Source organism: Symphalangus syndactylus, chromosome 21 (genome assembly GCF_028878055.3).
Source record: "Symphalangus syndactylus isolate Jambi chromosome 21, NHGRI_mSymSyn1-v2.1_pri, whole genome shotgun sequence".
Lineage (NCBI taxonomy): Eukaryota > Metazoa > Chordata > Mammalia > Primates > Hylobatidae > Symphalangus > Symphalangus syndactylus.
In genome coordinates this window covers 68,717,863-68,745,189 of record NC_072443.2, presented here as the reverse complement: position 1 = coordinate 68,745,189, position 27,327 = coordinate 68,717,863, and the positions used below count along the sequence as shown (strand labels likewise).

At 35.1% G+C, this 27,327-nt stretch overlaps 1 long non-coding RNA gene across 3 annotated transcripts; it reads left to right on the top strand.

The window, feature by feature from the left end:
• Positions 1 to 720: 720 nt before the first annotated feature.
• On the top strand, positions 721 to 27,327 carry LOC129471553 (uncharacterized). 3 transcript variants are annotated; one of them, XR_008653627.2, is made up of 6 exons: positions 721 to 747; positions 1,607 to 1,703; positions 2,397 to 2,576; positions 7,929 to 8,004; positions 25,605 to 25,676; positions 27,173 to 27,327. It is a non-coding gene; the product is annotated as an uncharacterized lncRNA (long non-coding RNA). The 3 variants fall into 3 exon arrangements; XR_008653629.2 differs by having other exon boundaries at positions 731 to 747; positions 2,416 to 2,576; XR_008653628.1 differs by lacking the exon at positions 25,605 to 25,676.

The window sequence follows — 27,327 nt, the reverse complement described above, 5'->3', positions numbered from 1 at the left end:
GTAGTTTGAACACACCCATGTTATCAACATCCAGGTTAACAATTAAGAATTAAAACAATACCAGCCTCCAAGAAGCCTCCCATGCCACTCCAGACAATGATTACCACTATCTTGACTTCTAACACTAAAGATTAGTTTTTCCTAGTTTTGAGCTTTATAGAAATGGAATTGTATGCTAAGTATTCTTTGGTGGGTGACCTATACTAAATATTACAGTTGTAATAGTCATCCTTGGGTGTAATTGTAGCTTGTTCGTTCTCATTGTAATAAAGTATTTCATTTTATGGTTATTCCTAATTTGCCCATTTCACTGCTGATGAACATTTGGGCTATTTCTTGTATTAGACTATGAACTTTGCTATAAGTATTCTAGTGAGTTTGTGTTCTTTTTTGGTGAACACATGTATTCATTTCTGTGGGGAATATATCTAGCAGTGGCTGTGTAACTCAGAGGATGTGCTAAACATTAGTTGATGTTTTCCAAAGAAGCTTTACCAATTTGAAATCCCACTAATAGTGTCTAAGAGTTCCCATTGCTCCACACCCTTGCCAACACTTGCTATGACTAGTCTTTTTCATTTTAGATATTGTGGCAGTTGTGACATTGTCTCTTAGAGACCCTACCCAGAAAATTCTGTTTACAAATCATTGGCCAGGATGATGTCATAGAGTAAACCATAGCGGGAAGAGATTAGCATTTCTGCCTCCAAGATGGGAGAATATGGAGGAGAATATCAATGACTTCTGGTAGGCAATCCTTAGAGAGTCTCAAGGGGGAAGAATCCAAGAAATGGACTACAGGGTCAGCATTGGAGTGAAACATAGTATGATTCATTTTATTTCTTGCTCACATCTGGTGAGAGAACATTTGGATCTCTGCTATGTAAAGGAATTTTGAGAAACCAGTAGCTTAAGCGCTAAGTACCTGAAAGCACAAGGAATCATATACAAAGATGCTAGATTCTTACTTTTAATCAAATGAAAAGCAAAAAAGAACAGAAACTGGAAATCAGAAAGGAAAGGTTAAATGTCCATAGGGCCAGAGCAGGAAAGTTCCTCCATGACTACTCTAGAATATTCGGGACCATGATTGGGGACATCATTTAGGAGAGCGTCAAAGGTCCTTTAGTAGGAATAATTTGGATTTCATTCATTAAAACCACGTTGTATTAAAGAAACAGGAAGCCAAAGAACACCGTAATAGTTTTCACTCCTGAAACACTTCAGAAGTGGAACAAGACTTCTAACACCATGAAAAGAATTGAGGAATGACTTGATAGTCTAGTGTCCCAGGAAAGCTCTGAGTCATGCAATAGGAAACTTGTTTTTCTTCTTAGGATAAATCTCCACTTTAATGTACTACAGCAGGGAAGCCACTTGGTCACAAACACTAATGTCTGCAATGACTGGGCCGGTAACACTACTGCTCATTGAGTCATGTGGGTCAGGTGGGGACAGCCGTGCACTCTAAGGGTATGTTTCTTCTAAAATTGGTAGCCACTACTCATTTTAAAGCAATTTTTAGAATTTTGGATCTATAATTGCTAGATCTCACTTTTCTTCACCTTTAATATTTAAATCTTACCAAAAATTCAATTTTTTTCAGAAAAAGAAAACATTAGCAGCCAAATAAGCCAGTCTGCCTGTGGAATGAAGGCTCCAGTTTTTGACCTCTAGTGAAAGAAGAAAGAATCCTCATTGAGGTTTGTGTTGGCACTCTCAACTCCATACCAGTTATGTGATTTTGATTAAGGCCTTTAACTCTCTTATCCATCCCTGCTTTCCTCCATGTTCAAATGAATGGTTTAGCTAGTTGATACTTGAAGTCTCTCTTAGTACTTGAATATAATAATGCTGAGATGCCCAGTGTTCTAGGTTGAGGCTTTCTGGAAACATAATGGTTTCTTTCAACTTTTTGGCTCACATTTTAAGTAATATTTTAGGGGATCTCTGTCAAGCTCCCCTTCAGCTTGGTGAGAAGATCATTGTCTTAACAATTCCAGGACAGCTATAAGATGGTGTACTTTTGCAATTTTTTGTACGTGTCACTCCTTTTGAACATTGGGCAGAAATATGCAGGATGTTGGGCAAAAAGTGTAAACCCTTAATTATATCAAGTTAATATTCTTAACACTAACAGTCTGAAATAAAACAACAATGTAATGCAATGCTAGGGAGCCTTTCACAGGGCCATTCAGGAGATAGACATGAACGCTCAGGTTATATGAGTTCACATCTTCTCAGAGATCCATACACCTAAATTTATAGCAAATAATATTACTAGCAGTTTTGCAATTATGTTTATGTAAGTATGTGTATATACATATGTGTAAATATATAATGCTTAAATATATATAAAATATATATAATGCTTAAAAATATGATTGCAATTACAGTTGACCTTGAACAACACAGGTTTCAGCTGCTTGGGGCCATTTAGGCATGGATTTTCTTCTGCCTCTGCCACCCCGAGACAACAAGACCAACCCCTCCCGCCCTCCTCCTCCTTAGCCTAGCCAATGTGAAGATGACAAGAATGAAGATGTTTGTGATGATCCACTTCCACTTGATGAACAGTAAATATATTTTATCTTCCTTATGATTTTCTTAATAACATTTTCTTTTCTCTAGCTTACTTTATTATAAGAATATGGAATACAATATATATATCATACAAAATATATGTTAGTCAACTGTTTATGTTATCAGTAAGGCTTCTAGTCACCAGTAGGCTATTAGTAGTTAATGTTTTGTAGAGTCAAAAGTTATAAGTGAATTTTTGACTATGCAGGGGGTTGGTTTCCCTAAGCCCCCCATTGTTCAAGGGTCAACTGTGTACGTAATTGCTATATATGTATATGTGTTTTAACTTGACTGCAGTTGTATCTATGCATACTATATGTCCACAGTATATACACATATATATTTAGCATCTAGTCATTTTAGTTTTTATCTTGTTTGTATGTGTGTATTTTTATATTTTCTGATTTTTAAATGAGTGTACATTACTTTTAAAACTATTAATATACTTGAGTAAGTAATCAGAATAGCATATGCCACATAAACTGTATTTCAGTATTTTTATGAAAGATCAAGAAGAAAATAAATCCACTTTTTTTTAATTTTATTTTTTTAGGTGGAGTTTCACTTTTGTTGCCCAGGCTGGAGTGCAGTGGCGCAATCTCGGCTCACTGCAACCTCCACCTCCCTGGTTCAAGTGATTCTCCTGCCTCCCAGGTTCAAGCAATTCTCCTGCCTCCCAGGTTCAAGCAATTCTCCTGCTTTAGCCTCTTGAGTAGCTGGGATTATAGGTGCCCACCGCCCCACCTGGCTAAATTTTTTGTACTTTTAGTAGAGACGGGGTTTCACCTTGTTGGCCAGGCTGGTCTCGAACTCGTGCCCTCAGGTGATCCACCCACCTTGGCCTCCCAAAGTGCTGGGATTACAGGAAGGAGCCACTGTGCCTGGCCTGTTAACATTTTTAATTCAAGATGCATTTATCAAATAATAGCAGAGCCTCCTATGTACTCAGCCACAATATTTTCCTAAGTACATTTATATTGTTTTAAGTTATAAACAAGAGTTAAGGGAAAGAAAACAAATACAAAATCAACACACATGTTGCTAACTGTATGAAGAATGGCATTTGTTAAGTGGGATATACTCAATGAAAAACAATAAAAATATGTTAGATTTCTCTCCATTGTGTAGACATCCAAAGGAGATGGGGTGAAGAGAAAAGTGATTATGCATGGCAAATTAAATGTGGATTTGCAGTCTGTGCTGCCAGCAAAAAATTGCCATGCTATTTGGGGTTGAAAAGTCATCATGTTATGAAGCAAGGGGAGAGGTAATTGTCTACCTCATTCCACTGCTGAGCAGGCTGTATCTAGAATATCATATTTATTCCAGAAAATAAGAATACTAAAAACCTAAAATTATAGCAGTTTCAGAAAAGAACAAAAAAAGTAAGAGAAAATGTACCCTTGGCTGAGAATGAAAAACTAAATGAATTAAGTGTGCATGAATAAATTAGTGATATGAGTACTGAGGAAAGAAACAGAACTACAAATGATAAAGCAGAGAAAGAAAAAAACATTTTGGTTGCCAAAAAAATCTAAAGAAAAAGTTCACAGAACCATCCATGTCAATTATAAAAGTAGTGTTTAGAAATGTTTCTTAGAAAAGCTACTGATCATGAGTTTTATTGACCAATATGCAGTTTTCCATCTGTAGTGTGTTTATTTATTGGTCTTTAATACACTTAACATTGAACTAAATTGGGTGAAAAGGCTATATCTGTTCAGCACAGTAATGGAGATAATTTAAAATACCCTTTTGCTCTCCCAATACTTATCAATAACAAATAAAATTGATGCTTTTATACTATCAATATTCAATGGTAGAAATAAAGAGATTGTTATGTTAAGTTCATAATAATCAGTATTTATAGGCCAGGCACAGTGGCTCAAGTCTGTAATCCCAATACTTTTGGAGGCCGAGGCAGGAAAATCACTTGAGGTCAGGAGTTCAATACCAGCCTGGGCAACATAGTGAGACACTATCTGTACAAAAAAACAAAATAAAAATTAGCCAGGTGTGGTGATGCACATCTGTAGTCCCAGATACTCTGGAGGCTTAGGTTAGAGGATCACTTAAGCCCAGAAGTTTGAGGTTACAGTGAGCTATGACTGTGCCACTGAACTCCAGCATGAGTGACAAAGCAAGAGTCTGTCTTTAAAAAAATAATAATTAGGTCAGGCGCAGTGGCTCATGCCTGTAATCCCAGCACTTTGGGAGGCCAAGGCGGGTGGATCACGAGGTCAGGAGATTGAGACCATCCTGGCTAGCATGGTGAAACCTCACCTCTACTAAAAATACAAAAAATTAGCCAGGCGTGGTGGCATGTGCCTATAGTCCCAGCTACTCAGGAGGCTGAGGCAGGAGAATCGCTTGAACATGGGAGGCCAGAGGTTGCCGTGAGCCGAGATTGCACCACTGCACTCCAGCCTGGGCGACAGAGTGAGACTCCATCTCAAAAAATAAATAAATAAATAAATAAATAAATAATAAGAAATATTTTTAAAATAAAATGAATGACCAGTTTCCTGCAGGTACTGTTCAAAATATGTAAAAGATACAATGCCTGCCATTCTGAAGGTAACATACTAATTAAGTGAAAACATAGTTAACACCACTCCATGAAGTTTGAATAACATAACTCTCAATGAAATGATGAAAACATATACATAAACCTGGTGGCTATAAGAAAATGCCACTCAGATCTCCAACTACAGGGATTTTAACTGACTAGGGGCTTGAGTACCTGGAAAATCGATCCGTATGTTTTTCCTGAGGCTTCAGGTCACATGAACTGCTCCTAGTGAATGGCTGACATTACAGGACACTAAGATAAAGTTATTCTTAGGAGATGTAGGAATCCTCTGATGGCTTGACTCAAGGACTCGCCAAGAGTCCTGCTAAATCTTTTTTGAGACTGCATCCAATTGAACTTCTTTCCTTCTTTTTAAAAAATTTACGGTCAGACTTGCGTGTTTGTAGGCTTTCTCAGCCTTTCTCTGCTTTTTCTGTATTTTCTGTCTTAGGTGCTTCCCTTAGTCCTTGCAAATTTAATTGTTGATATGGTTTGGCTGTGTCCCCACCCAAATGTCAACTTGAATTTTATCTCCTAGAATTCTCACGTGTTGTGGGAGGGACCCAGGGGGAGGTAACTGAATCACGGGTGCAGTCTTTCCCATGCTATTCTTGTGATAGTGAATAAATCTCACGACATCTGATGGGTTTATCAGGGGTTTCCACTTTAGCTTCTTCCTCATTTTTCTCTTGCCACCACCATGTAAGAAGTGCCTTTTGCCTCCCACCATGACTCTGAGGCCTCCCAAGCCTTGTGGAACTATAAGTCCAATTAAACCTCTTTTTGTTCCCAGTTTCAGGTGTGTCTTATCAGCAGCGTGAAAACGAACTAATACAATTGTCTTTGCATCTACCTCACTGAGGACCTGGACTAATAAAATTGCATTTGTTTATTCTAATCCTTAAAGTCAGTCTATTCAGATAGGTCACAGGTGTAGATAGTTAATATTTCTGGCATTTAGCCTTTTTATATTCATATTTTTTTAATTTATGGAAATTCAGCCAAGACGGCCAACTGAGCACAGAATTACCTAACCCCGGACACAAATTTAAAATTCAGAGGAAATAGAACAAATACAGGAACAATTCTGGATTAAAAAAAAAAAGAGAGAGACAGAGGAATTTGTCAAGGAAAAAAATTAGATAAGACTAAATTGACAAGGTTTATGGAAAATATAAATCGAAGATTATGAGAGGAAATAATATTTGATGGTATGAATAGAGAAGTTTGTAAGAAATAGAAAAAATTTGTTTACATATGTTAAAAAGTCAACGTTTATACTAGGAAAAGCTACATGATAAGAGCATTAATAAACAACAAATTAAACAGGTAAAGTCAGTTCATTTTAATAAAAGGTACAGAAAGATGTAACACCATCTCTGTAGAACAAAAGGCATCATTACATAGTTAAAAATAAATAGAGATCTAGGAGAAAATTATCTGTAGAAGATTGTTGTTGAAAATATATGAAGAGATCTTCCCAACAAAGAAATACCAATAAAGAACAAAATGGAAGAAACTTATGAATTACCACATTAAAGAAAAAATATGATTAGACCATTAGCATGTTGAAAAAATGCTGAACCTAACTAATTACCAAGGACATAGAAATTAAAATAACAACTTGGCAATATTTCAAAATTAGAAATTTAAACATATTTTCATTATAAAACTTTACTTCTGGGTACCTACTCTAGAAAAATATTTGTCTATGGCTATCAGGCAGAACTGATATCAGGCCTGTTATAATGCCATTTTTCTATAGCTAGCTAATTCTGAGTTGTAGAGAATCTATTCCAACTGGGCAATGTCCAAATCATTCTGAATGATAAATATATCAAATAGCACTCTTGGTACTAAGTTATTTACAAAGATGTTCATTACAGAATTGCTTGTAATAATAATAATAACCCCCCCAAACAACCCAAGTATCCCTCACTAAAGGAATGAACACATTACGCATATTTATATGAGAACGAGCAAACCTGTAGTTAAAATAAATGAGCTAAGTCAACATGTGATAACGTTTACGTCTCAAAGCCCAATACTGAATTCTTAAAAGTTGCAAAATGACATGCACGACTTGATTTTATTTATTTAAAGTTCTGAATCACAAAATGTAAACTTGTTTTAATGAATTCTGATATACAAACTAATAACAAAAAAGCAATCTGGATGTATACACACCAGATTCAGAAAAGTGGTCATTTTTGGTGAGTTAGATTTCTTGGGCTTTAACTTTTCGTGCAACATTTAATGTTTTATTTTATAAAAGAGAGAATTGCAGCAAGTATGGCAAAGTTTCCCTTAAATTCTATGTCATTTTCATATGTTTGAAATATTTCTTAATTTAGAAAAAGTGATCAAGAAAGATAAAACAGTCAAAATTTTTAGTAGGATACTCATTCTTTCCAAAATATGGCCAAATATTTAAGCATTTTAAAATGGAATATATTATAGATATATTCTCTAAAGATTCAAATTTTTGAATTTATGTTGATGACAGTAGCTTAAAGCAGATTCTCCTATAGCATAGTATTTCTTTCACTATTTTATAAATAAAATGAAATTCCTACTAATTCTTTGAAGTACATTCAGAATATAGTTATTGCATCTTTCAGTATCTCTGTCTGGAAATAGAAGACTTTTGAAATTCTTGACATAAAAATTGTGACACAAATTCTAACCATTGCTTTAAAGACTTGTTAAATATATATATTTTTTCCGAATAAAATTTCTTAGTATTTCATGATATGTATTTTTTTGATTGAAGATGTTGGTGAGAAACTGATTCAGAAACAATAAAGTTGTGGTGAATAAAGCTCTGGTCTGACAAGCAAAACAGACAAGTAAGAACTATTGTGTGTTTAAGTTTATTTTTAAAGTGAAAATATCTTCCCTGTATTTTTAAAAGCTTAGGCAGATCTCTGGCTAGCATACTCAAAATAAAAACAGAATTAAGTATATAAAAACAAATTTTGGGCCCAGTGCGGTGGCTCATGCCTGTAATTTCAGCACTTTGGGAGGCTGATGTGGGCAGATCACATGAGGTCAGGAGCTCGAGACCAGCCTGGCCAACATGGTGAAACCCCATCTCTACTAAAATATAAAAATTAGCCGGGCATGGTGGCGTATGTCTGTAATCCCAGCAACTCGGGAGGCTGAGGCAAGATAATTGCTTGAACCCGGGAGGTGGAGGTTGCAATGAGCCGAGTTTGTGCCACTGCACTCCAGCCTGGGTGACAGAGCGAGACTCCATCTCCAAAAAAAACAAACAAACAAACAAAAAACAAATTTTACTGAACATCCACATGTGCATATTAAACTTAAAATAATATTTGTTTTGGAGCAAGATGAAAGAAATCTAAATGCCTGCACACAGATTGAGGCCTTTTCTAGGAAATGAACTGAGGAAGAAAAAACTAATTGAGTCCTTGATTTATGCTTTCTCTTTGCATTGGACACACTCATAACTTCTGAACATTTTAAATATTAGTTTGGTATACAAAACTTGATTACATCTACTTTCTCAGCTAATGGCATTATTGTAGCTAATTTGGAGTAACTATAGTCTTTGCTTCCCTAAATGTGTTTTCAGAAATAAGATCTATCTCTAAGATGACATAAAGTCTCACTATTTAGAATCAACATAAAGGAACCTATTTTGGACTTGTGACATTCCAACAATTTTTTCCTATTCTTTTTCTTTATATTTAGAACTAAAAACTGTAAATATTAGGTATGTATACACATAATATATGTGTGTGTGTGTGTGTGTGTATCTATCTATCTATCTATCTACAGATGTAAGGTTTCCTAGATGTAAGGTTTAGATATATATATATATATATATATGTGTGTGTGTGTGTGTGTGTGTATATATGTGTATATATAGATGTAAGGTATATATATGTATATATGTATTTAAGGTATATATATATGTATATATAGATGTATATATGTGTATGTGTTTATATATATAGATGTAAGGTTTCCTTCTATTTTCTATTTAAGATTCTCAGTCTTCTATGCTGTCACAATATTTTGGGTGGTTCTAATACAGCATTTAACTTCTGAGTATCTATTCTAGAAAAACATTTATCTAGAAATATATTTTAAAATATATTAAATTGAATTATAATTATAATTTGATTTTTTTTCTGCTGGACTGTAGGTTTCTCAAGAACAGGGGCCATATCTTGCACATTTTTATATAGTGGAATTTAATAAACTCATAATCACAATGTAGATTATTCATTGAATATTTGTGAAGACAATACAAGAATTCATGTTCCCTCTCCAGAATAAATAGAAGCCATGCATAGTGTATGACTGTTATGTTTTAGGAGACATTTTCTCATTCTTTTTCTACTTCTGTTATTATAGCAGGCTTTTTCTAAGGAGAACATGCTTTTCTTTTTTCTCCCTTTGAATCCTTAAAACATGTCTGGAACATAAGGGAAAACAATATGGCAAAATGTATTTACATAATACCAATTTATTCAGAAAGAGCTAATTGATCACCTACTCTGTACCAGGCTTGGTACTAGACATTGGGAGTACAATGATGCAGAGAAAACCATCTGTTTGGAATACAGTGACACAGAGAAAACCATCTAGTTCCACTGAAGAGAAAGGCTATATTACTTCTTGGTGTCACACTGTATAGAATCATACATAATTGATCCTGGGTATGACTTTGGTTACAGATAGTATTTTTCATTTTCTAATCATCAGTTTTAAATACCTGGAATCTGATGAGGCTACAGTGCAATGTTTACTGAATATGCTTCTATAATACAGTCCTATTTCCCACTTTCAAACAAGGTGTGCAAATCACAAAATCTGTCTTCCTCTGGTTCTCTGATTTGACTATTCAACTTCTGGTCCTAGCTGGAAATGATAACTTCATGTTTGTTCACAAATGAATAATGAATTTTTAAGTTTCCTTTGCCTCAGATTGATTTGGAATAAGGGCTTGAACTGGTTGTTGTGTTATGAAGCCCATATTTGTCTTCTATCAGGCAGGGTGGCCCTTGTATTTCAGTTCAAAAACCATCTTGTGTTTACAGGTTCATCACTATAGGTTTTTTGTTTGTTTGCTTGTTTTGTTTTCTGAGAAATTACTAGCTTTGGAGATAATAACAGTTCTGCTCAGACACTGCAGTGGCCAGATATCCTACTCTACTTGTTCTGTGTTTTCCTAAATCTTTAGGTGGAGGATCTTGCCAAATTGTCAGATTGCTTTGTTGTTTTCCTGTGATGTGGTTGCCAATTTTAAACATTCATTGCTGAAGAAGTGGGATTGTGTGCAACACCTACCTAGTATTGGGTGACAAGAAATTGCTACTTCTTTCATTCAATTTCTATTCTTTATTAAACTATTTGGCACTCTTTGGAAAATCTCATTGTCTTTGGACTAAAGATATTTATCACTGTAAGTGAAGAAACTATTATGTAAAATAGGCTTAAAGCCACAGTGATGTTGAGAGCAGCCCCCTTTATCAATGCAGGAGGGTGGCTCTATTTCCATCAGTTACTTGCCTATTTTTCCTCCAGTTTCTGGCAGCATATTTGGATTCCCACTTTATATTTACTCACAGACTGCAGTAAGATCAAGAAGATGGGACACTCTAAGATTCTATTCCCCTTGGGTGCTTCTACTCCCACGAAGGAGTGTTGCTGATTTTAACGATATTGCTGCCGTTCTTCTCCACTCCTCTGCTTTAATTTCCCTTCCCTGCTGCTTTGCATATTGAACAATAATGAATGTTTTCTGAGCTCCCACTGTCCTCTCACCTACTCTCACTCTCAACAAAAATGGAAAAGTTTTTTAAAGCCAATTTCATTTTATATTAAATTCTACCAAAATTTGCTCAATTGCATATGAATGCCCAATGATATTCATATTTTTTCCTTGAAAAGATGCATTCAGAAAAGAGTGATCATTTCCATTAGCTTTTGCTGAAATATTGCAGAAAGCGTTCAGTGATGTGTTTAGCGTCTTTCTGTGTATATAAATTAAAATAATGTATAAATGTTTCTAAATATGTAACTCCCTATTTTGCTCATGAAGATTGACTGCAAAGGAGTGAGAAGGAACTTTCAGGGGTAAAAGGAACCTTCTACATCTTGATTGTGATTACATGGGTATATATAGCTTATATGTATATGCGTGCATTTGTGTGTGTGTGTGTGGTGTGTGCACGTGTGTTTTTGTATAAGTCATCAAAGTCTATAGGTAAGATCTGCAAATTATAAGTGAGAATCTGTCATATGTGTTCAAATGATTAAAAGCAGGGAGCCTCAGCAGCTGAGAACTCAGACATTAGCCCTAGACAAATAAATGTGTAATTAAAAATTGTTAAGTGGTTTGAAAACATGATAACTATCAGAGAAAATATGTTGTAAACAATGATTTAATATAATTAAATATGAATCACAGCAAAAGTATTTAAAAACTGTGATCCACAGCTCAATTTCAACTACGAAGATGATGGTATCTATATGTTCATGCTGGGGTTGGTGGGTGTGTAGGATTCAGGGAGAATAGAATATATTTTTACATGTAAGATTCAAATATTCCAAAATTCATTCAATTGCATATGGATTTCCAATGATATTTGTATATTTTTTTCCTGAAAATTTAGACTTTAGTGAGAAATAAATTCCTCAAATTTAAGCAGAAGAAAAATGGACCTGTGGAGGGAGAAAAATAATTTGAAGTTATGTATTTTTAGCGTTTCCAACAGCTGTTAAAAAAATACTATTTATAGGCATTTGAAAGATCCAATAGAAAATTATTAACCTGAGAAGCTACTAAAATCAGTACAAAGGAGGAACATTTAGTATAGTATTTGTCTCTGCAGAGAACACAATTAGTCATAGTAATATAAATTTATAATAAAATCACATGAGGAATGATAATTATTATCAGTAAATATGTTAGAAATTGATAAATCATTAATTAGAAGTATGTTAAGAATGTGAACATAAATTTCGGAGGAAACTGAAAATATTATTCCTTGTTTATATTTATACACTTTGCATATAGTTATTTGATGAATAAATTTTAATTTAAAAATAAGGAAAACAGCATGCCTTTACAGAAGCATGCTGCAGGAAGGAGCTCCAATACAATTGAAGCTCCAATTTTAGGAATGAGAGAAATTCCTAAAATTTATCCTTCGATCTCTTTTCCTTTCCTTAAGCAACCTGTATCTATATTTCTGCCTCTCTCCCATCTTTATCCACAGCCCTGTTCACTGGGGCACAGCTATGTCTCTTCTGAGGCATGGTTGGGTATTCCCTTCTCATGCAAAAAGATTTCAAGGTATTTCTACAACAGAAGAAATCTTTATTTATAATAAGTAGGAAACTTTCACACAATTGTATTCATTTTATTGTAAGAGCTAAAGACAAACCACATATCAGAAAAGCAAAAGGAAAGATACTATAGCTCGTAGAGTTGTTTTAATGCAGTAGCATTAAATATATCAATCATATATTTTTTCTTTTGTGCTGTATTTTCTGGATTTTCTTCACCTAAAAATTAGCCTTCTTTGTTAGAAACAATAAAGAAATAAATACCCCTTAGTGATTTGCACTTACTCCTCCGTGCACCCTCAAATAGCCTTTGGGCAGAGACATATGATTGCAGTTTTTTTTTCCCTCTCACAATTATTATTGGAAGCCTCATCCACTACAGTTACATTTCAGTCACCTATCTTTGGGTCATGTGTCTATATGTATCCTCAGACCCCAACCCAGAGCACAGCAGCTGTTGCCAGTGACCTTCTTCCTTGCCATCTGGCTCTATTTCAGATACTTGGTAAGTTTCCTCTGCCCTTCTAAGGGGGAGGGCAAGTTCTCTCAATGACTCGCGAGGCTTTGCTGCCAACAAGTATCATCAGTGCAGATAACAAAGTGTTCTCTTTCAGAGAAGATTTCAAGGGCTTTCTCCTATCTTATATTTAATTATATACATAATGCTTGTTATTGGTAGGGAGTGTTATATAAACAGTAAAAATAAACAAAAAAACCTTCTTTTTCTCCCCATTAACTTTTATTTTAAGTTCCAGGGTACACGTGCAGAATGTGAAGGTTTGTTGCGTAGGTAAACGTGTGTCATGGTGATTTGCTGCACAGATCAATCCATCACCTAGGTGTTAAGTCCAGCATCCATTAGCTATTCTTCCTGACGCTCTCCGTCCTCCTGCCCCATGACAGGGTCCAGTGTGTGTTGTTTCTGCCACATGTCTATGTGTTGTCATTGTTCAGCTCCCCCTCATAAGTGAGAACATTTGGTTTTCTGTTTGTGTGTTAGTTTGTTGAGGATAACAGCTTCTAGATCCATCCATGTCCCTGCAAAGGACATGATCTCATTCGTTTTTATGACTGCATAGTATTCCGTGGTGTACCACATGTACCATATTTTCTTTATCCAGTCTATTGTTATGGGCATTTAGGTTGATTCCATGTCCTTGTTATTTTGATAGTGCTGCAGTGAACAGACGTATGCATGTATCTTTTTAATAGAATGATTTATATTCCTTTGAGTATATACTCAGTGAGGGATTCCTGGGTCAGATGGTATTTCTGCTTCCAGATCTTTGAGGATTCGCTACACTGTCTTCCACAATGGTTGAACTAATTTACACTCTCACTAACAGTGTAAAAGCTTTCCTTTTTCTCCACAACCTCGCCAGCATCTGTTGTTTCTTGACTTTTTAATAATTGCCATTCTGACTGACGTGAGATGGTATCTCATTGTGGTTTTGATTTGCATTTCTCTAATGATCAGTGATGTTGAGATTTTTTCTTGTTCGTTGGCTGCATGAATGTCTTCTTTTGAGAAATGTCTGTTGACGTCCTTTGCCCGCTTTTTGATGGGGTTGTTTTGTTTGCTTCTTGTAAATTTCTTTAAGATCCTTGTGGACTCTGGATATTAGGCCTTTGCCAGATGGATCGACTGCAAAAATTCTCTCCCATTCTGTAGGTTGTCTGTTAACGCTGATGGTAGTTTCTTTTGCTGTGCAGAAGCTCATTACTTTAATTAGATCCCATTTGTCAATTGTTGCTCTTGTTGCAGTTGCTTTTTGTGTTTTCGTCATGAAATCTTTGCCCATGCCTATGTCCTGAATGGTATTGTCTATATTTTCTTCTAAGGTTTTATAGTTTTGGGTTTCACATTTGAGTCTTAAAACCATCTTGAATTATTTTAACCAAAAAACTTTTTAAAGGTATCTTTGAATAGATGTTACGGGTATTTGAGACTGCAGTAAATTTAATTTACTGTAGACTTGGAACTTTCCTCTGGCTGCCTCTTTGATATCTCATTTCTTGGGCAAGTTTTCCTTCTTGCACTTAGTTTTACCCTAAGTAAAGGGTATCATTGTCCTCATAGACTCTAAAGTTAAGGCTGCAAACTTGACTTATCTGTGAATACGTTTAAGTCAGCTTGACTATAAGATTGTGATACTCTAGAAATACTAGCATCATCTAAAAAAAAAGAAAAGAATTCTGTTTTTTTCTTATGGAAATGAGATATCAGTTTGATGCCAAATAAAGTATAAAAAATAAATGCAAGATTTTATTTTCTTCTTAAAGACACCCCTAAGTGGTTATGCTTTCAATTACCTTCCATTTAGATGACATGGGTATCAACTGTATTTTGCATGAACCTGATTTATGCTCACAATGGCATATTTAACATGTTTTAATGATTGGAAATTATATATTGAAATACACTACATTATGCATATTGTAAATTCTATAGCTTCAATGATATTTGTTCACTTTGTGAAACATATGGTCATAAAATAACAATGTGACCCCGTGGTTGTTATTCTAAAATTATCTTTCTTATCTGTCACTTTTTTTTCTTACTTTGGTGCTAATATGAACAAATAATGATTAAGATTATTCAGACTTCTACAAACAACTAGAAAAAAGGCAAGATTTCCACCTCACCTGGTCCAGCTCTCCAAATCAGCACTTGCAATACAAAGCAACCATTTTGACATCTATATTTATTTATGAGCGTGGAGTTCTGGATTTTTTGTTTTCTTTCTCTTTGTAGCAGTGGTGAAGAAATGTCTGTTTAGCATGCAAATCCCTGGAGAGACTGTCATTTGAACTAACTTATCATAGTTCCTAACAGTGTCAAAATTTTAAGGTGGCAGAATACTTTTTAATAATAGAGAGAGAAAAAATATAGAAACTAACCCATTTCTTCTCTGGGACGCGTGAGGTGAAGGGGAGTAACTAAGCGGATAATAGTAAACTTGTGCTTCATGCTATAACCCTTAGAGTGAATCCCTTTGTCTCCCAGAGTGTTTCATGGGAACGAAACAAAGTGAAACAGCTTTCAGAGAGATCTCTGGAACCCATCCTTAGTGATCCTCCTCCTCAGCCTTGTATCTAACAGGAGCTTCTACAGACTCTGCCAAATATAAATCCAGACACGTTTTAGGACTGATGCTTCAGTTGCAGATGTGATGAACTCTGTGAATCACCTCCCCAAGAATATATGCACATGCACATAACAGAAAACTTTGCAAATGTTTCTATGTTTCTATCATACCAGAGACCTAGTCATAGATGCCCCTGCCTCTGAGTTAGCCATAACACTGTTGGTAATTATAGGCATAATTTACTTTAACCTTTTTTGGAAATAGCTTTCGTGTTGTCCTCTGCAGGATCACATTTTCTTTATTCTCACTCCTTGAACTTTGGGAGGGACTGATCCAATCTCTTGCTCTGTCTGGGCGGCCACATGACTCAGGCTTGGACAATAGATGTATTTCCTCTGTTGGCCACATGTTGAGGTTAGGTATAGTCATGTGACTGAAGCCATGTAAGTGAGCCCCTGGAGAATTTGGGGGAGCTTCAGGGAAAAGGTTTTAAAAAATGTGTTGATCCGTTAGTAGTGTGTATAAAATATGTTTGGTCATGCTGGCAACTGCTATGCAGAGTCTAGGATTAAGACCAGAGAGAAAACCAAGGACAAATCCAAGAAGAGGAAAGAGAGAAACTGAGAGAAAGTCATCATTTGAGTCCCTAAATCCACAGTGCCTAGAACAGGGTATCACTTAGAACTTTTCATTAATGGGAGCCAAGTTCCCTTTGTGTGCTTAAGCCAATTTAATTTGGATTTCTGTCCCTTACAAACATGAGTTCTGAACAAGGGACTCAGCTACTGAGGTAGAAGTGTAATTATATAGCAGGGGAATAAATCCAACTTCTTTGTCTTGGCAAAAAACCTGTCTTGGAAAAAATCAGTGGATTTTCCTTTCCAAGTAGAAATGCAGTGCAATTCTAAATGGAAAGAAAATACCTAAATGAAAGGCTTTGATTCTTTAAGCTTGAAGGGGAATATGAAGTTCAATATATATTAATTGATTTATATAGCCTAATTTAAAATCATTAATCTTCAGATATCAGAATCTATATAGATAAGTAAAAATGAAAAATGAGGGTCATTTCATGGCTCTTACTGTATTTTTCATTTTAAAAATATGGATATGATGATTAAATTTCTATCCCACTATTTAAAATATATAAAAATGTCCAAAATCAGTGTGAGTTGGGGCTGATATGCATCCCTTTGAAAAGTCAAATGATCATACAATTTCAAACCTGAGTTTCATGCCTAAAATATCATGGGAACAGCTCTTCATGAAGAGGAATGCCCAAGTGTCTTATTAAACTGTTAGGTCATAGCACATCAAAGCTGTGATGTAGTGCAGGATCAAACGTTAACACAATCAAATTGGCAAGCAATGGAAGTAACTCACAATTATGTTTCAGATACAAGGTAGAAATCAAGATCTAAAATGACAAGTTTCAGATAGAAGTCACTCAGCAGTAAAGGGGAAAATAATTAGTGGGAAGCAGTATACACAGATGTGAGAATGCAAACTTTAGTTTCAGATATACTTAGATTCAGTCACTAGCTTCATTATTTATATAATCTAAAGTCCATGACTTCTACAAGTTACTTAATATTTCTAAGCCTCAATATCCTCATCTGTAAAATGGAGATAATAGAATTTATACACACTACTAACGGATCAACACATTTTTTAAAACCTTTTCCCTGAAGCTCCCCCAAATTCTCCAGGGGCTCACTTACATGGCTTCAGTCACATGACTATACCTAACCTCAACATGTGGCCAACAGAGGAAATACATCTATTGTCCAAGCCTGAGTCATGTGGCCGCCCAGACAGAGCAAGAGATTGGATCAGTCCCTCCCAAAGTTCAAGGAGTGAGAATAAAGAAAATGTGATCCTGCAGAGGACAACACGAAAGCTATTTCCAAAAAAGGTTAAAGTAAATTATGCCTATAATTACCAACAGTGTTATGGCTAACTCAGAGGCAGGGGCATCTATGACTAGGTCTCTGGTATGATAGAAACATAGAAACATTTGCAAAGTTTTCTGTTATGTGCATGTGCATATATTCTTGGGGAGGTGATTCACAGAGTTCATCACATCTGCAACTGAAGCATCAGTCCTAAAACGTGTCTGGATTTATATTTGGCAGAGTCTGTAGAAGCTCCTGTTAGATACAAGGCTGAGGAGGAGGATCACTAAGGATGGGTTCCAGAGATCTCTCTGAAAGCTGTTTCACTTTGTTTCGTTCCCATGAAACACTCTGGGAGACAAAGGGATTCACTCTAAGGGTTATAGCATGAAGCACAAGTTTACTATTATCCGCTTAGTTACTCCCCTTCACCTCACGCGTCCCAGAGAAGAAATGGGTTAGTTTCTATATTTTTTCTCTCTCTATTATTAAAAAGTATTCTGCCACCTTAAAATTTTGACACTGTTAGGAACTATGATAAGTTAGTTCAAATGACAGTCTCTCCAGGGATTTGCATGCTAAACAGACATTTCTTCACCACTGCTACAAAGAGAAAGAAAACAAAAAATCCAGAACTCCACGCTCATAAATAAATATAGATGTCAAAATGGTTGCTTTGTATTGCAAGTGCTGATTTGGAGAGCTGGACCAGGTGAGGTGGAAATCTTGCCTTTTTTCTAGTTGTTTGTAGAAGTCTGAATAATCTTAATCATTATTTGTTCATATTAGCACCAAAGTAAGAAAAAAAAGTGACAGATAAGAAAGATAATTTTAGAATAACAACCACGGGGTCACATTGTTATTTTATGACCATATGTTTCACAAAGTGAACAAATATCATTGAAGCTATAGAATTTACAATATGCATAATGTAGTGTATTTCAATATATAATTTCCAATCATTAAAATGTCTGGGGTGTCTAATCTTTTGGCTTCCCAGGGCAATATTGAAAGAAGAAGAAGAATGGTATTGGGCCACACATAAAATACAGTAACACTAATGATAGCTGATAAGCTAAAAAAAAAATCGCAAAATACATCTCATATGTTCTCAGAAAGTTTATGAATTTGTTTTGGGCTGCATTCAAAGCTGTCCTGGGCCACATGAGGGTCGAGGGCCATGGGCTAGACAAGCTTGCTTTAAATGATATAGTGATTTCTGTCTCGTTAACCGTTCAGATTTCTTCTTATATTTTAGGATTCTTTCTTTAAGCCTTGGCATGGCAATATAAAAGAATTTAGCAGGCTTGGTGGGGTGGTTCACACCTGAATCCCAGCACTTTGGGAGGCTGAGGTGGGAGGATTGCTTGAGACCAGGAGTTTGAGACCAGCCTGGGCAACGTAGCAAGACCCTATCTCTAAAAATAAAAATAAAAATAAAAAAAACTATCAACGTAAAAAAGAATTTAGCAAAAGATGGGGTTAAGAAAGAGAAGAGTCATGTTCTAAAATATCTATCTGCTGTTAGATACAATTCTTAGAATAATGATTTCATTTGAGGTTCTTTTCTGGTACCACCTTAAAATATGCCATTTCACAATACATTCCTAACAACTCTAAGATAATTTTAAAATAGTGGCTGTGATTTGAAAATAAAGAACTTAAAGATAACATTTAAAAGCTAAACATTATCATTATGATTACTTGCCATATTCTTAACCTCAAAATTGAACAAGTAGAAAATTTCAATAGAAGTAGGCATTCCATATAAAGCAAAGTATTTTGATCTGTGGCTTGAAAGGGATTTGAAATAAATAAAGACTGTTTTTATAAAAAATAAATGAAGGTTTTTAATGGTTACAATTGCGTTAAATTGTGCTTCTTAATATACGGAAAGCAGTGGACTCTGGAGAAGACCGTGGTCCGTAGTCACTTATGTGAATGATGTTTTGACCTTGACACAGATTGGTAGAAATACTATACAAAATCTTTGTTTAGAAATGTGTTATTATTGGCATCTATAATTGGATAAAATTCCAGATGTTTCTTGTTCTTGATTTTACACATATGTTGCCATATATTATAGCTAATTTGGTGACATAAAATAATTCTTTAATTAAATTATAATAAATTTTAGGTTATATGTAATTTCAAAAAATGTAGTGTACTTAGGAGGCATTACAGTTATGCAAAATAGATAACCAGATTTTAATGAATGTTCCCAAAGATATTGTATACTAATACATCCCAAATATTATTAGTGTGTTATCTAGTTAAAACGTATAGTTCTTATGTCCTGAGTTTTGATGTTTTCAAAATAAAATATTGTCTCAAACATTAGAGACATTAGATTTTTATTTGTTCTGCACAATTTTTATGGCAAGAAAATGACCAAAATAGATGTGCTTGGCACTTTGAATAACAGTGAAGACATAATCACAGCTTAGAAAGGAATCTTCCCCCAGAACCATAGAGAAATGGTGATAGTTATTTGATTTAGGGAAAGAGTTTTGCTTGTCAACATCCCATCCATCCTCACCACTTTGTTGTCTCCACAGCACTATGACTGGTGTGTTGTATCTCCCTCCATACTAAAATGCACACCTCTAAGGGCAGGGATTGTGTTTTCTTTATTTCCTGTGGTATCCTCAGTGCTTAGAATAGCGCCTGGCCCATTGTAGTGATCAATCAATCATTTCAGATAAATATTTCAGGTATTAAGATTTGGATGGTGGCGTGTCTTTCTTAGCAGTAGTTGAAAAACTAACTGTGGGTGTCTCAGTGAGTCTCAGGTGAGCAAAGTTAATGCTTGATCTGGTTTTTCTGTTTGTGAATAATTAAATTATAAAGAAATGGGATCTCTGAAATTTTTATATTTTAAAAAATCTCAAATCCTGATAGGCTTTGAGAACACCTCTTCTATAGAGTTTAATACTTAATTGTCACCATAATATTTTATTTATTTATATTCAGTATTATTATTATTTTTTGAGACAGAGTCTTACTCTGTCGCCGAGGCTGGAGTGCAGTGGCGCAGTCTCAGCTCACTGCAACCTCCGTCTCTGTGGTTCAAGCAATTTTTGTGCCTCAGCCTTCAGAGTAGCTGGGATTACATCTTTCCCAATAATGTTGATGTGTAGAAGATGCCCTGAGGATGGTTCTGCCATAATAGTTTGCTAGTGTTGAGGAAGATAATCAGTATTGGTGCATTACCAAGATCCCTAGTGGCAGAGCAACCAAAAATGCCTTATTTCTGCATGGTCTTAATTTGTAAACAAGCAACTACTTAGCACTGCAACTACGCATTATGGTAATTATAGAGTAATCTAGCACCAAATAATGACATGAAAGGGCCTTTCCAATATAAAGCCAAATGCTGAAGAGTTTAAATAACAAAATAGTAATAGTAACAGATTTTTTTTGAAGTCATGTTTATTCTAGTTCATTCTATTCTTGGAGTCTATTCTAGGAGTTCATTGGCCTTACTTTATCTGAATATTGATTTTAACATTTACCCTTAAGGAATTTGGCCAAAGTATACATTTGATACACTTCTAGTATATGAAAGTTTTAAGCTGCTATAATATTACCTATTTTGCTTTAGAACTATTGCTAATAACGTTTTTATAACCCTTTTGACAACGGGTTTTCAAATAAGCTTTTTAAAAATTACTAGTATAATTGTTGGCTATATTCTCTTAATAATATTAGTATAGATGAGATACAAACTTATCTTTAGCAAAACTACATGAACATATTTTTAGTCTTTGATATTTAAGTATGTTCCTGTATACCTTCCCCTATATTCCTCTTACCAGCTATTAAGACTTTACCGTGCTATGGGGCTGGGTAAAGCCCATATGCTTTCCATTTTGTAGTTTAAACTCATAGAACCATTCAGGGCAATCTAGCTCAGCTCTGGATTCTCTGAGCTAGCATTGAAGTGCTTTAAGGAGGATGTCAAATATCAGTGCTGTTCTTCCTCTCTGTATACGTTGGCTGTTCACACTGATGAGAAGCTAACTTCTTCCCTGTGAGTTTTGCTCAATTAAATATTAGAGGCAGGAATGAAGCCTCTTACAATCTCCTTTCCTAATTAGAAAGGAACTGGCATGTGTCTACTCTATGAAAGAAATAAAGCTTACCCTCCTTTCTTTGACTATATGTTTTATCAATTTTGTGGCATTGTCTCTCTTATCTCCAGCCCAATTATAAAATTTGAGGAGATAAATTATTACAAATAAGTCCACTCTAAATATACAACGTCATATTATAAAACGATTGAGCAAGAAATAAACTGTGCTGTATTCCGCTCACAGGAGATAGATTAGCTTGACCGTTTTGAACGAGCCTTCTGGCAACAACCCCATTTGCCCTTGGATACCATCATCTTTTCCTGTGCCCAATAAGAAGCCAGTATGATGCAGAGTACACTAAAAATAAGAACTCTAGAATCAGATGAAATGAGGCCACTGCACTGTGAAAACTTAGAAAAGTAGAAAGTAATTTTGTTGTATTTAAATGTTCCAACTTTCTTTAGCTTTTCAGGTGGTGCTTTCTGGAATCTGAGAGCAGCTCTGGCTGTCAAGGTTTATTTTGGTTTTCTTTCCTCTGTTATTTCATAGCTATGCTGAGGAATTGCATGTTTTCCAGAATTCCTTAAATTCTAGGGAAAATAATGAAACACATGCACCCTTATCCCTCTCTTAACCTCCATCTTTACTATAGGGTTTTCCAGATGCGGAATATAGGAAGTAATAATGAAGATGATACTACACAGCCACAGTGGTTAGTGAGTTGGTCAGAGATACCACTGTCAATTTCACTGCAGTAGCGGAAGATAGGAATTTTGATCCTTAAACTAGGATCCATTTGTGCCTTATCCATGACAAACTGGTTAATTTTGACATCACAGCATTCTGTAATATAAGCCTGTGGAAATGAGGATTCAATATGATTTATATTGCAATTGCATTCATTACTTTGGAATGTTTAATTGAATAATTTATAACTTAGATATGTAGAATTTTTAAATCAAATGTTACACATTAGTGGAAATTCAAATTTTATTAATAATACTTCTCTTCTAAGCAATAACTTGGCTAACTCTTCTGAATTATCCACCCTTACCCTGCTGAAAGAAATGTGATTACATTTGAGTGGCTTGAAAGGAAGCAACCCCAAAACACCCAATTAAGAAATAGAACAGAGTATACTAGAAGCTGGGAGGAGTAGGGGGAAGAGGGTTGATGGGGAGAAATTTGTTAAAGGATACGAAATTACTGCTAGGTAGAAGGAATAAATTCTAGTGGTCTATATCACTGTAGGATGACTGTAATAAACAATAATGTATTATGTAGTTTCACATATCTAGAAGGAAGATATTGAATCTTTCCAAGAAAAAGAAATGATAAATGTTTGAGATGATGGATGTGTTAATTACCCTGATCTGATTGCTATAAATTACATGATGGAAACATCACTATATACCCCATTAATATGTACAATCATTGTTCATCAAGTTAAAAAAATTTTAGTTGGGCACAGTAGCTCACACGATCCTCCTGCCTCAGCCTCCCAAGTAGCTGGGATTAGGCGTGCACCACCACACCCAGCTAATTTTGTATTTTTTGTAGAGATGGGGTTTTCATCATTTTGGTCAGGCTGGTCTCGAACTCCTGACCTCAGGTGATCCACGCACCTCTGCCTCCCAAAGTGCTGGGATTACAGGCATGAGTCACCATGCCCAGCCAAAATATTCTTCATTTAATTGCTGAGAAAAGACATAGCGAATCCAGGTTTTGTATATGACTCAGAAATTCCATTTCTAGGAATATACGCAGGAGAACTAAAAGCATATCAACACAAAAAATTGTACATAAATGTTCACAGAAGCACAGTAGCCACAATATAAAAACAACTCAAATGTCCATTGACTGATCAATGGATAACCAAAATATAGCATGTCATACAATGGAATGTTGTTTAGAAATAAAAAGCCCATCAATAATAGACTGAATAAAGAAAATGTGGCACATATACACCATGGAATACTATGCAGTCACAAAAAAGAATGAGTTTATGTCCTTTGCAGGGACATGGATAAAACTGGAAACCATCATCCTCGGTAAACTAATACAGGAACAGGAAACCAAACACCACGTGTTCTCACTCATAAGTGAAAGCTGAACAATGAGAACACATGGACACAGGGAGGGGAACATCACACACCAGGGCCTGTCAGGGGGTGGGGGGAAAGGGGACGGAGAGCATTAGGACAAATACCTAATGCATATGGAGCTTAAAACCTAGATGATAGGTTGATAGGTGCAGCAAACCACCATGGCACATGTATACCTAAGTAACAAACCTGCACGTTCAGCACATGTATCCCAGAACTTAAAGTAAAATTTAAAAAAAAAATAAATCAAGTGTTGATGCACACTGCCAACACGGTTGAACCTTGAGAACAGTACGTTAAGTGAGAGAGGCCAGTTACAAAAAACCATATATTCTATTATTCATTAATATGTAAGGTCCAAAATAGGCAAGTTTATTAAGACAAAAATAGATTAGAAGTTTCCTAGGACTGGCGGGTGGAAGTGACAAGGAATGGATCAAGGTAATGGGTACAGAATTTCTTTTTGGAATAATGAGAGTGTTTAAAATTCAATTGTAGTGATGTTTGTACCACTTTACAAGTATACTAAAAACCAATGAGCTGTATATTTTAAATGAGAAAATTATATGGTATGTGATTTATATCTCAGTAAAGCTGTTACTTTTTAAAAATAAGATTTTAAATATAATTTTTAAAAAAATGATCAACCATTTGTAAGAAATGGAATCCTGATAATTATCACTTGATCAGTTTGCAAATATTTCTATTTGCACTAAAGGATCTTGTTGGCAATACTATGCTGAATGCTTAATTATGCTATTAGAAAGTGATATTGTCATAAAGCAAGAACTTTTTTTAGAAATTGTTGTATAGCACATTTGTATATGAAGAATGAAGTATTATTGCATTAGAAAAGCCAGCAATGTGTATCATGAACCCTTTTCATTATTTTGAAAAATACATTTCAATTTTGTATTCATGCTCTAATTCACAAGTTAGAAAAAAATTATCTCATTGTTTCAGGCCTGGATTAATGAGGTTCAAAATATGTAAATGACATATTGAATTCCCAACTCAGTTATACTGATTCCATCTAAAATAAGGCATATTAAAATATTCACTTCAGTATGATCTTGCTTTCTGCCAATGTGCTTAGGAATTGGGACTTATGTGATAAGAAAACACATAGAAGAATGTGTTTCAGGAATATAAAAATCACCATTTATTCAAATATTTATTGAACATCCATAAAATTTGCCCTATGATGATGCTATATACTCAGAAAGATGAGAAAAGCAAATACACTGTCTTTAGGGCTGGTTGAGAAAGAAGGAAAGATAAGAGGATACACACATACACACACATAAGAACACATATAAACACACAGGAAAATTACGACACAAACTTATAGGCAAATGCATACCCAGTAACATACACACACGAGAATATCAACATGAAACGTGCGGACACGTGCACACACAAAACAAACAAAAAAAGGAGAGACATAAACTGAGATCATTTCTCTTTGAGAGGATCAGGGACATTGAAGAAGTACCTTTGTGTCACACTGTTACAGTATAGAAGATGTACTTGGGAGAGTAGTGTTTGGGTTTGGAAAAGCAATCATTGAGAATCAAAAGATGGTTACATAAACCTAAAACATTAACAACAACAGTATGTTTATTGGGGGTGGGAGGGGATTCTTGACTCTTAGTGAAAACACCTCGATATTAGTAGGTTTGAGAATTGATGTCATGTTTTTAGGTGACAATTTCCATGATGAGGTTGGATAAATTTAATAACAGCTCAGGATTAAAATTGACAAAATGTTATAATGTTAAATTATGGTGCTAAATTATTCTACCAAGACAAAACTGATCACATGAAGTCCAGACTGAATAGTAACAAGTGCCAAAAAGAAACAAGTGTGAATGATGAGACTGAAATGTGGTGTTGGTGGAGAGAGATTTGAAGATTTATTTTACTGATGCCATATGTCCATGTTGCTGTTTTGTAAGATCTGTCATGTACTGGGCATTGTGATACCTACTTGAAGCACATTATCTTTCCAAGATGTTAAGCTGTATACGGTAAGGATTAATAATCAACAGTGGTAGATGAGAAAGTTGAAGTCCAAATAGACCAGGTATATGCTCATAACTAATAAATACTTGTGGCACAGTAAGGATTCAAACCTACTAAGATCTTGCCTCAAAATCTGTCCTATTTAGAAAATCTCATGGTTTCTCCCTGTTGTGAATATCTCGATAAATATATAATAGTCACTTTAACTGATTTCGTAGTGAATTAGTCTTGATTTCAATTTGATTCTAGTCCATTATTGCCTCTTGAACCTCTTAACATAACATCTTTTATAACGATGATTCCATAATAGTCTAATCATTTTTTATTTTCACGTCTTCATGTTTAAGAATGTTTACTTGTCCTTGGTGAGATTTTTAAGGTTGTTATGCAAATAAGCCCAATAAAATATCTTTCTTGGAACTCAGAAAATATGATTTCTTGATGGTCTCCATTTTCCATATATGAACAATGAGATTGAGCTAATTAAAGTTTTTCCCATATGACTTTATTGAGAGAGAGTATTGCTATTTAAAAAGAGGTGAAACACCAGCAAACATATCAAGAATGATAATAGCTACCTCCATTTCCCACTGTGGAAATATTAACTGATATTTCCATAGTGATTCTTTCTATCCTCAGTTTCAATGTGAGTTAATATTTCCTTAGTGATTCCATGCAATGTGGCTTATTTGAGGAGGTGGTATGAGCACCATTTTACAGGTGAGGAAACTAAAAATCGGAAAAGTTATGTGACTTTTCAGCATCACACAGCTGGGTAAACTAATTCTGAAAATTCACACAGTAGACCAGGGAATGCTAACAGATAACAAGAGTTTAGGGAGCTAGAAAAATCGTTTTTCTTATCATGTGATTTTGATATTGTCTACTTTCTCATCTATCAAGATCTGCTAAATTACAAAATCTAAGCAAACATGTAAAAGTATATTACTTATCTAAGGTCCAATTTTGTCAAATATTCGTAACCAAGTAACACTCACTGGATTTCAAGTACGTGTGGAATTGATGAATTATCAGAGACTGTGATCTACGTTTGCATTTTCTTTAATCTGAAGAAAAGTATTACATTTTTACTTGATGCTGTAAGACAAAAATAAGCTGAAACATGGTAGATTTGATATGCAATTATGTGTTAATAAGCCATCCTTAAAATGTAAATGTAATGTATCCATCTCAAAATGATTTATTCAGTAAATATTTATTACAGACCAGCTGTATTTCAGGCACTGTGATAGACATACATGAGTAAAGCCAAGTTTTAAAATAATGATAATAGAGACATGCCTGTTTAATTGCTGTGGCAAAGGCTGGTTATCTTTCACCCAATAAGTTTCCTCTTTGTCCTGGATACACAACTAGGCTGCATTTCCCAGTCTCTCTCACAGTTATTGCCAGACATGTGACTGAATTCTGGCCAGTAGGAAGTTCGTGACAGCACTGTGCACCCCCTGTATTCCACTCTTCTTGCTCTTCCCTTTTCCAGGGATGATCTTGGAGGCCAAGTTTTGAAGATGGCAGAGTCACAAAATGGAAAAATCCTGAGTTCCTAAAACTCCACTTGGTCTAGAGTGGCCCATGAATCAGGAGATCCTTATGGACTTTATATGAGCAAGAAATAAACTTCTATCTAGTAAGCTA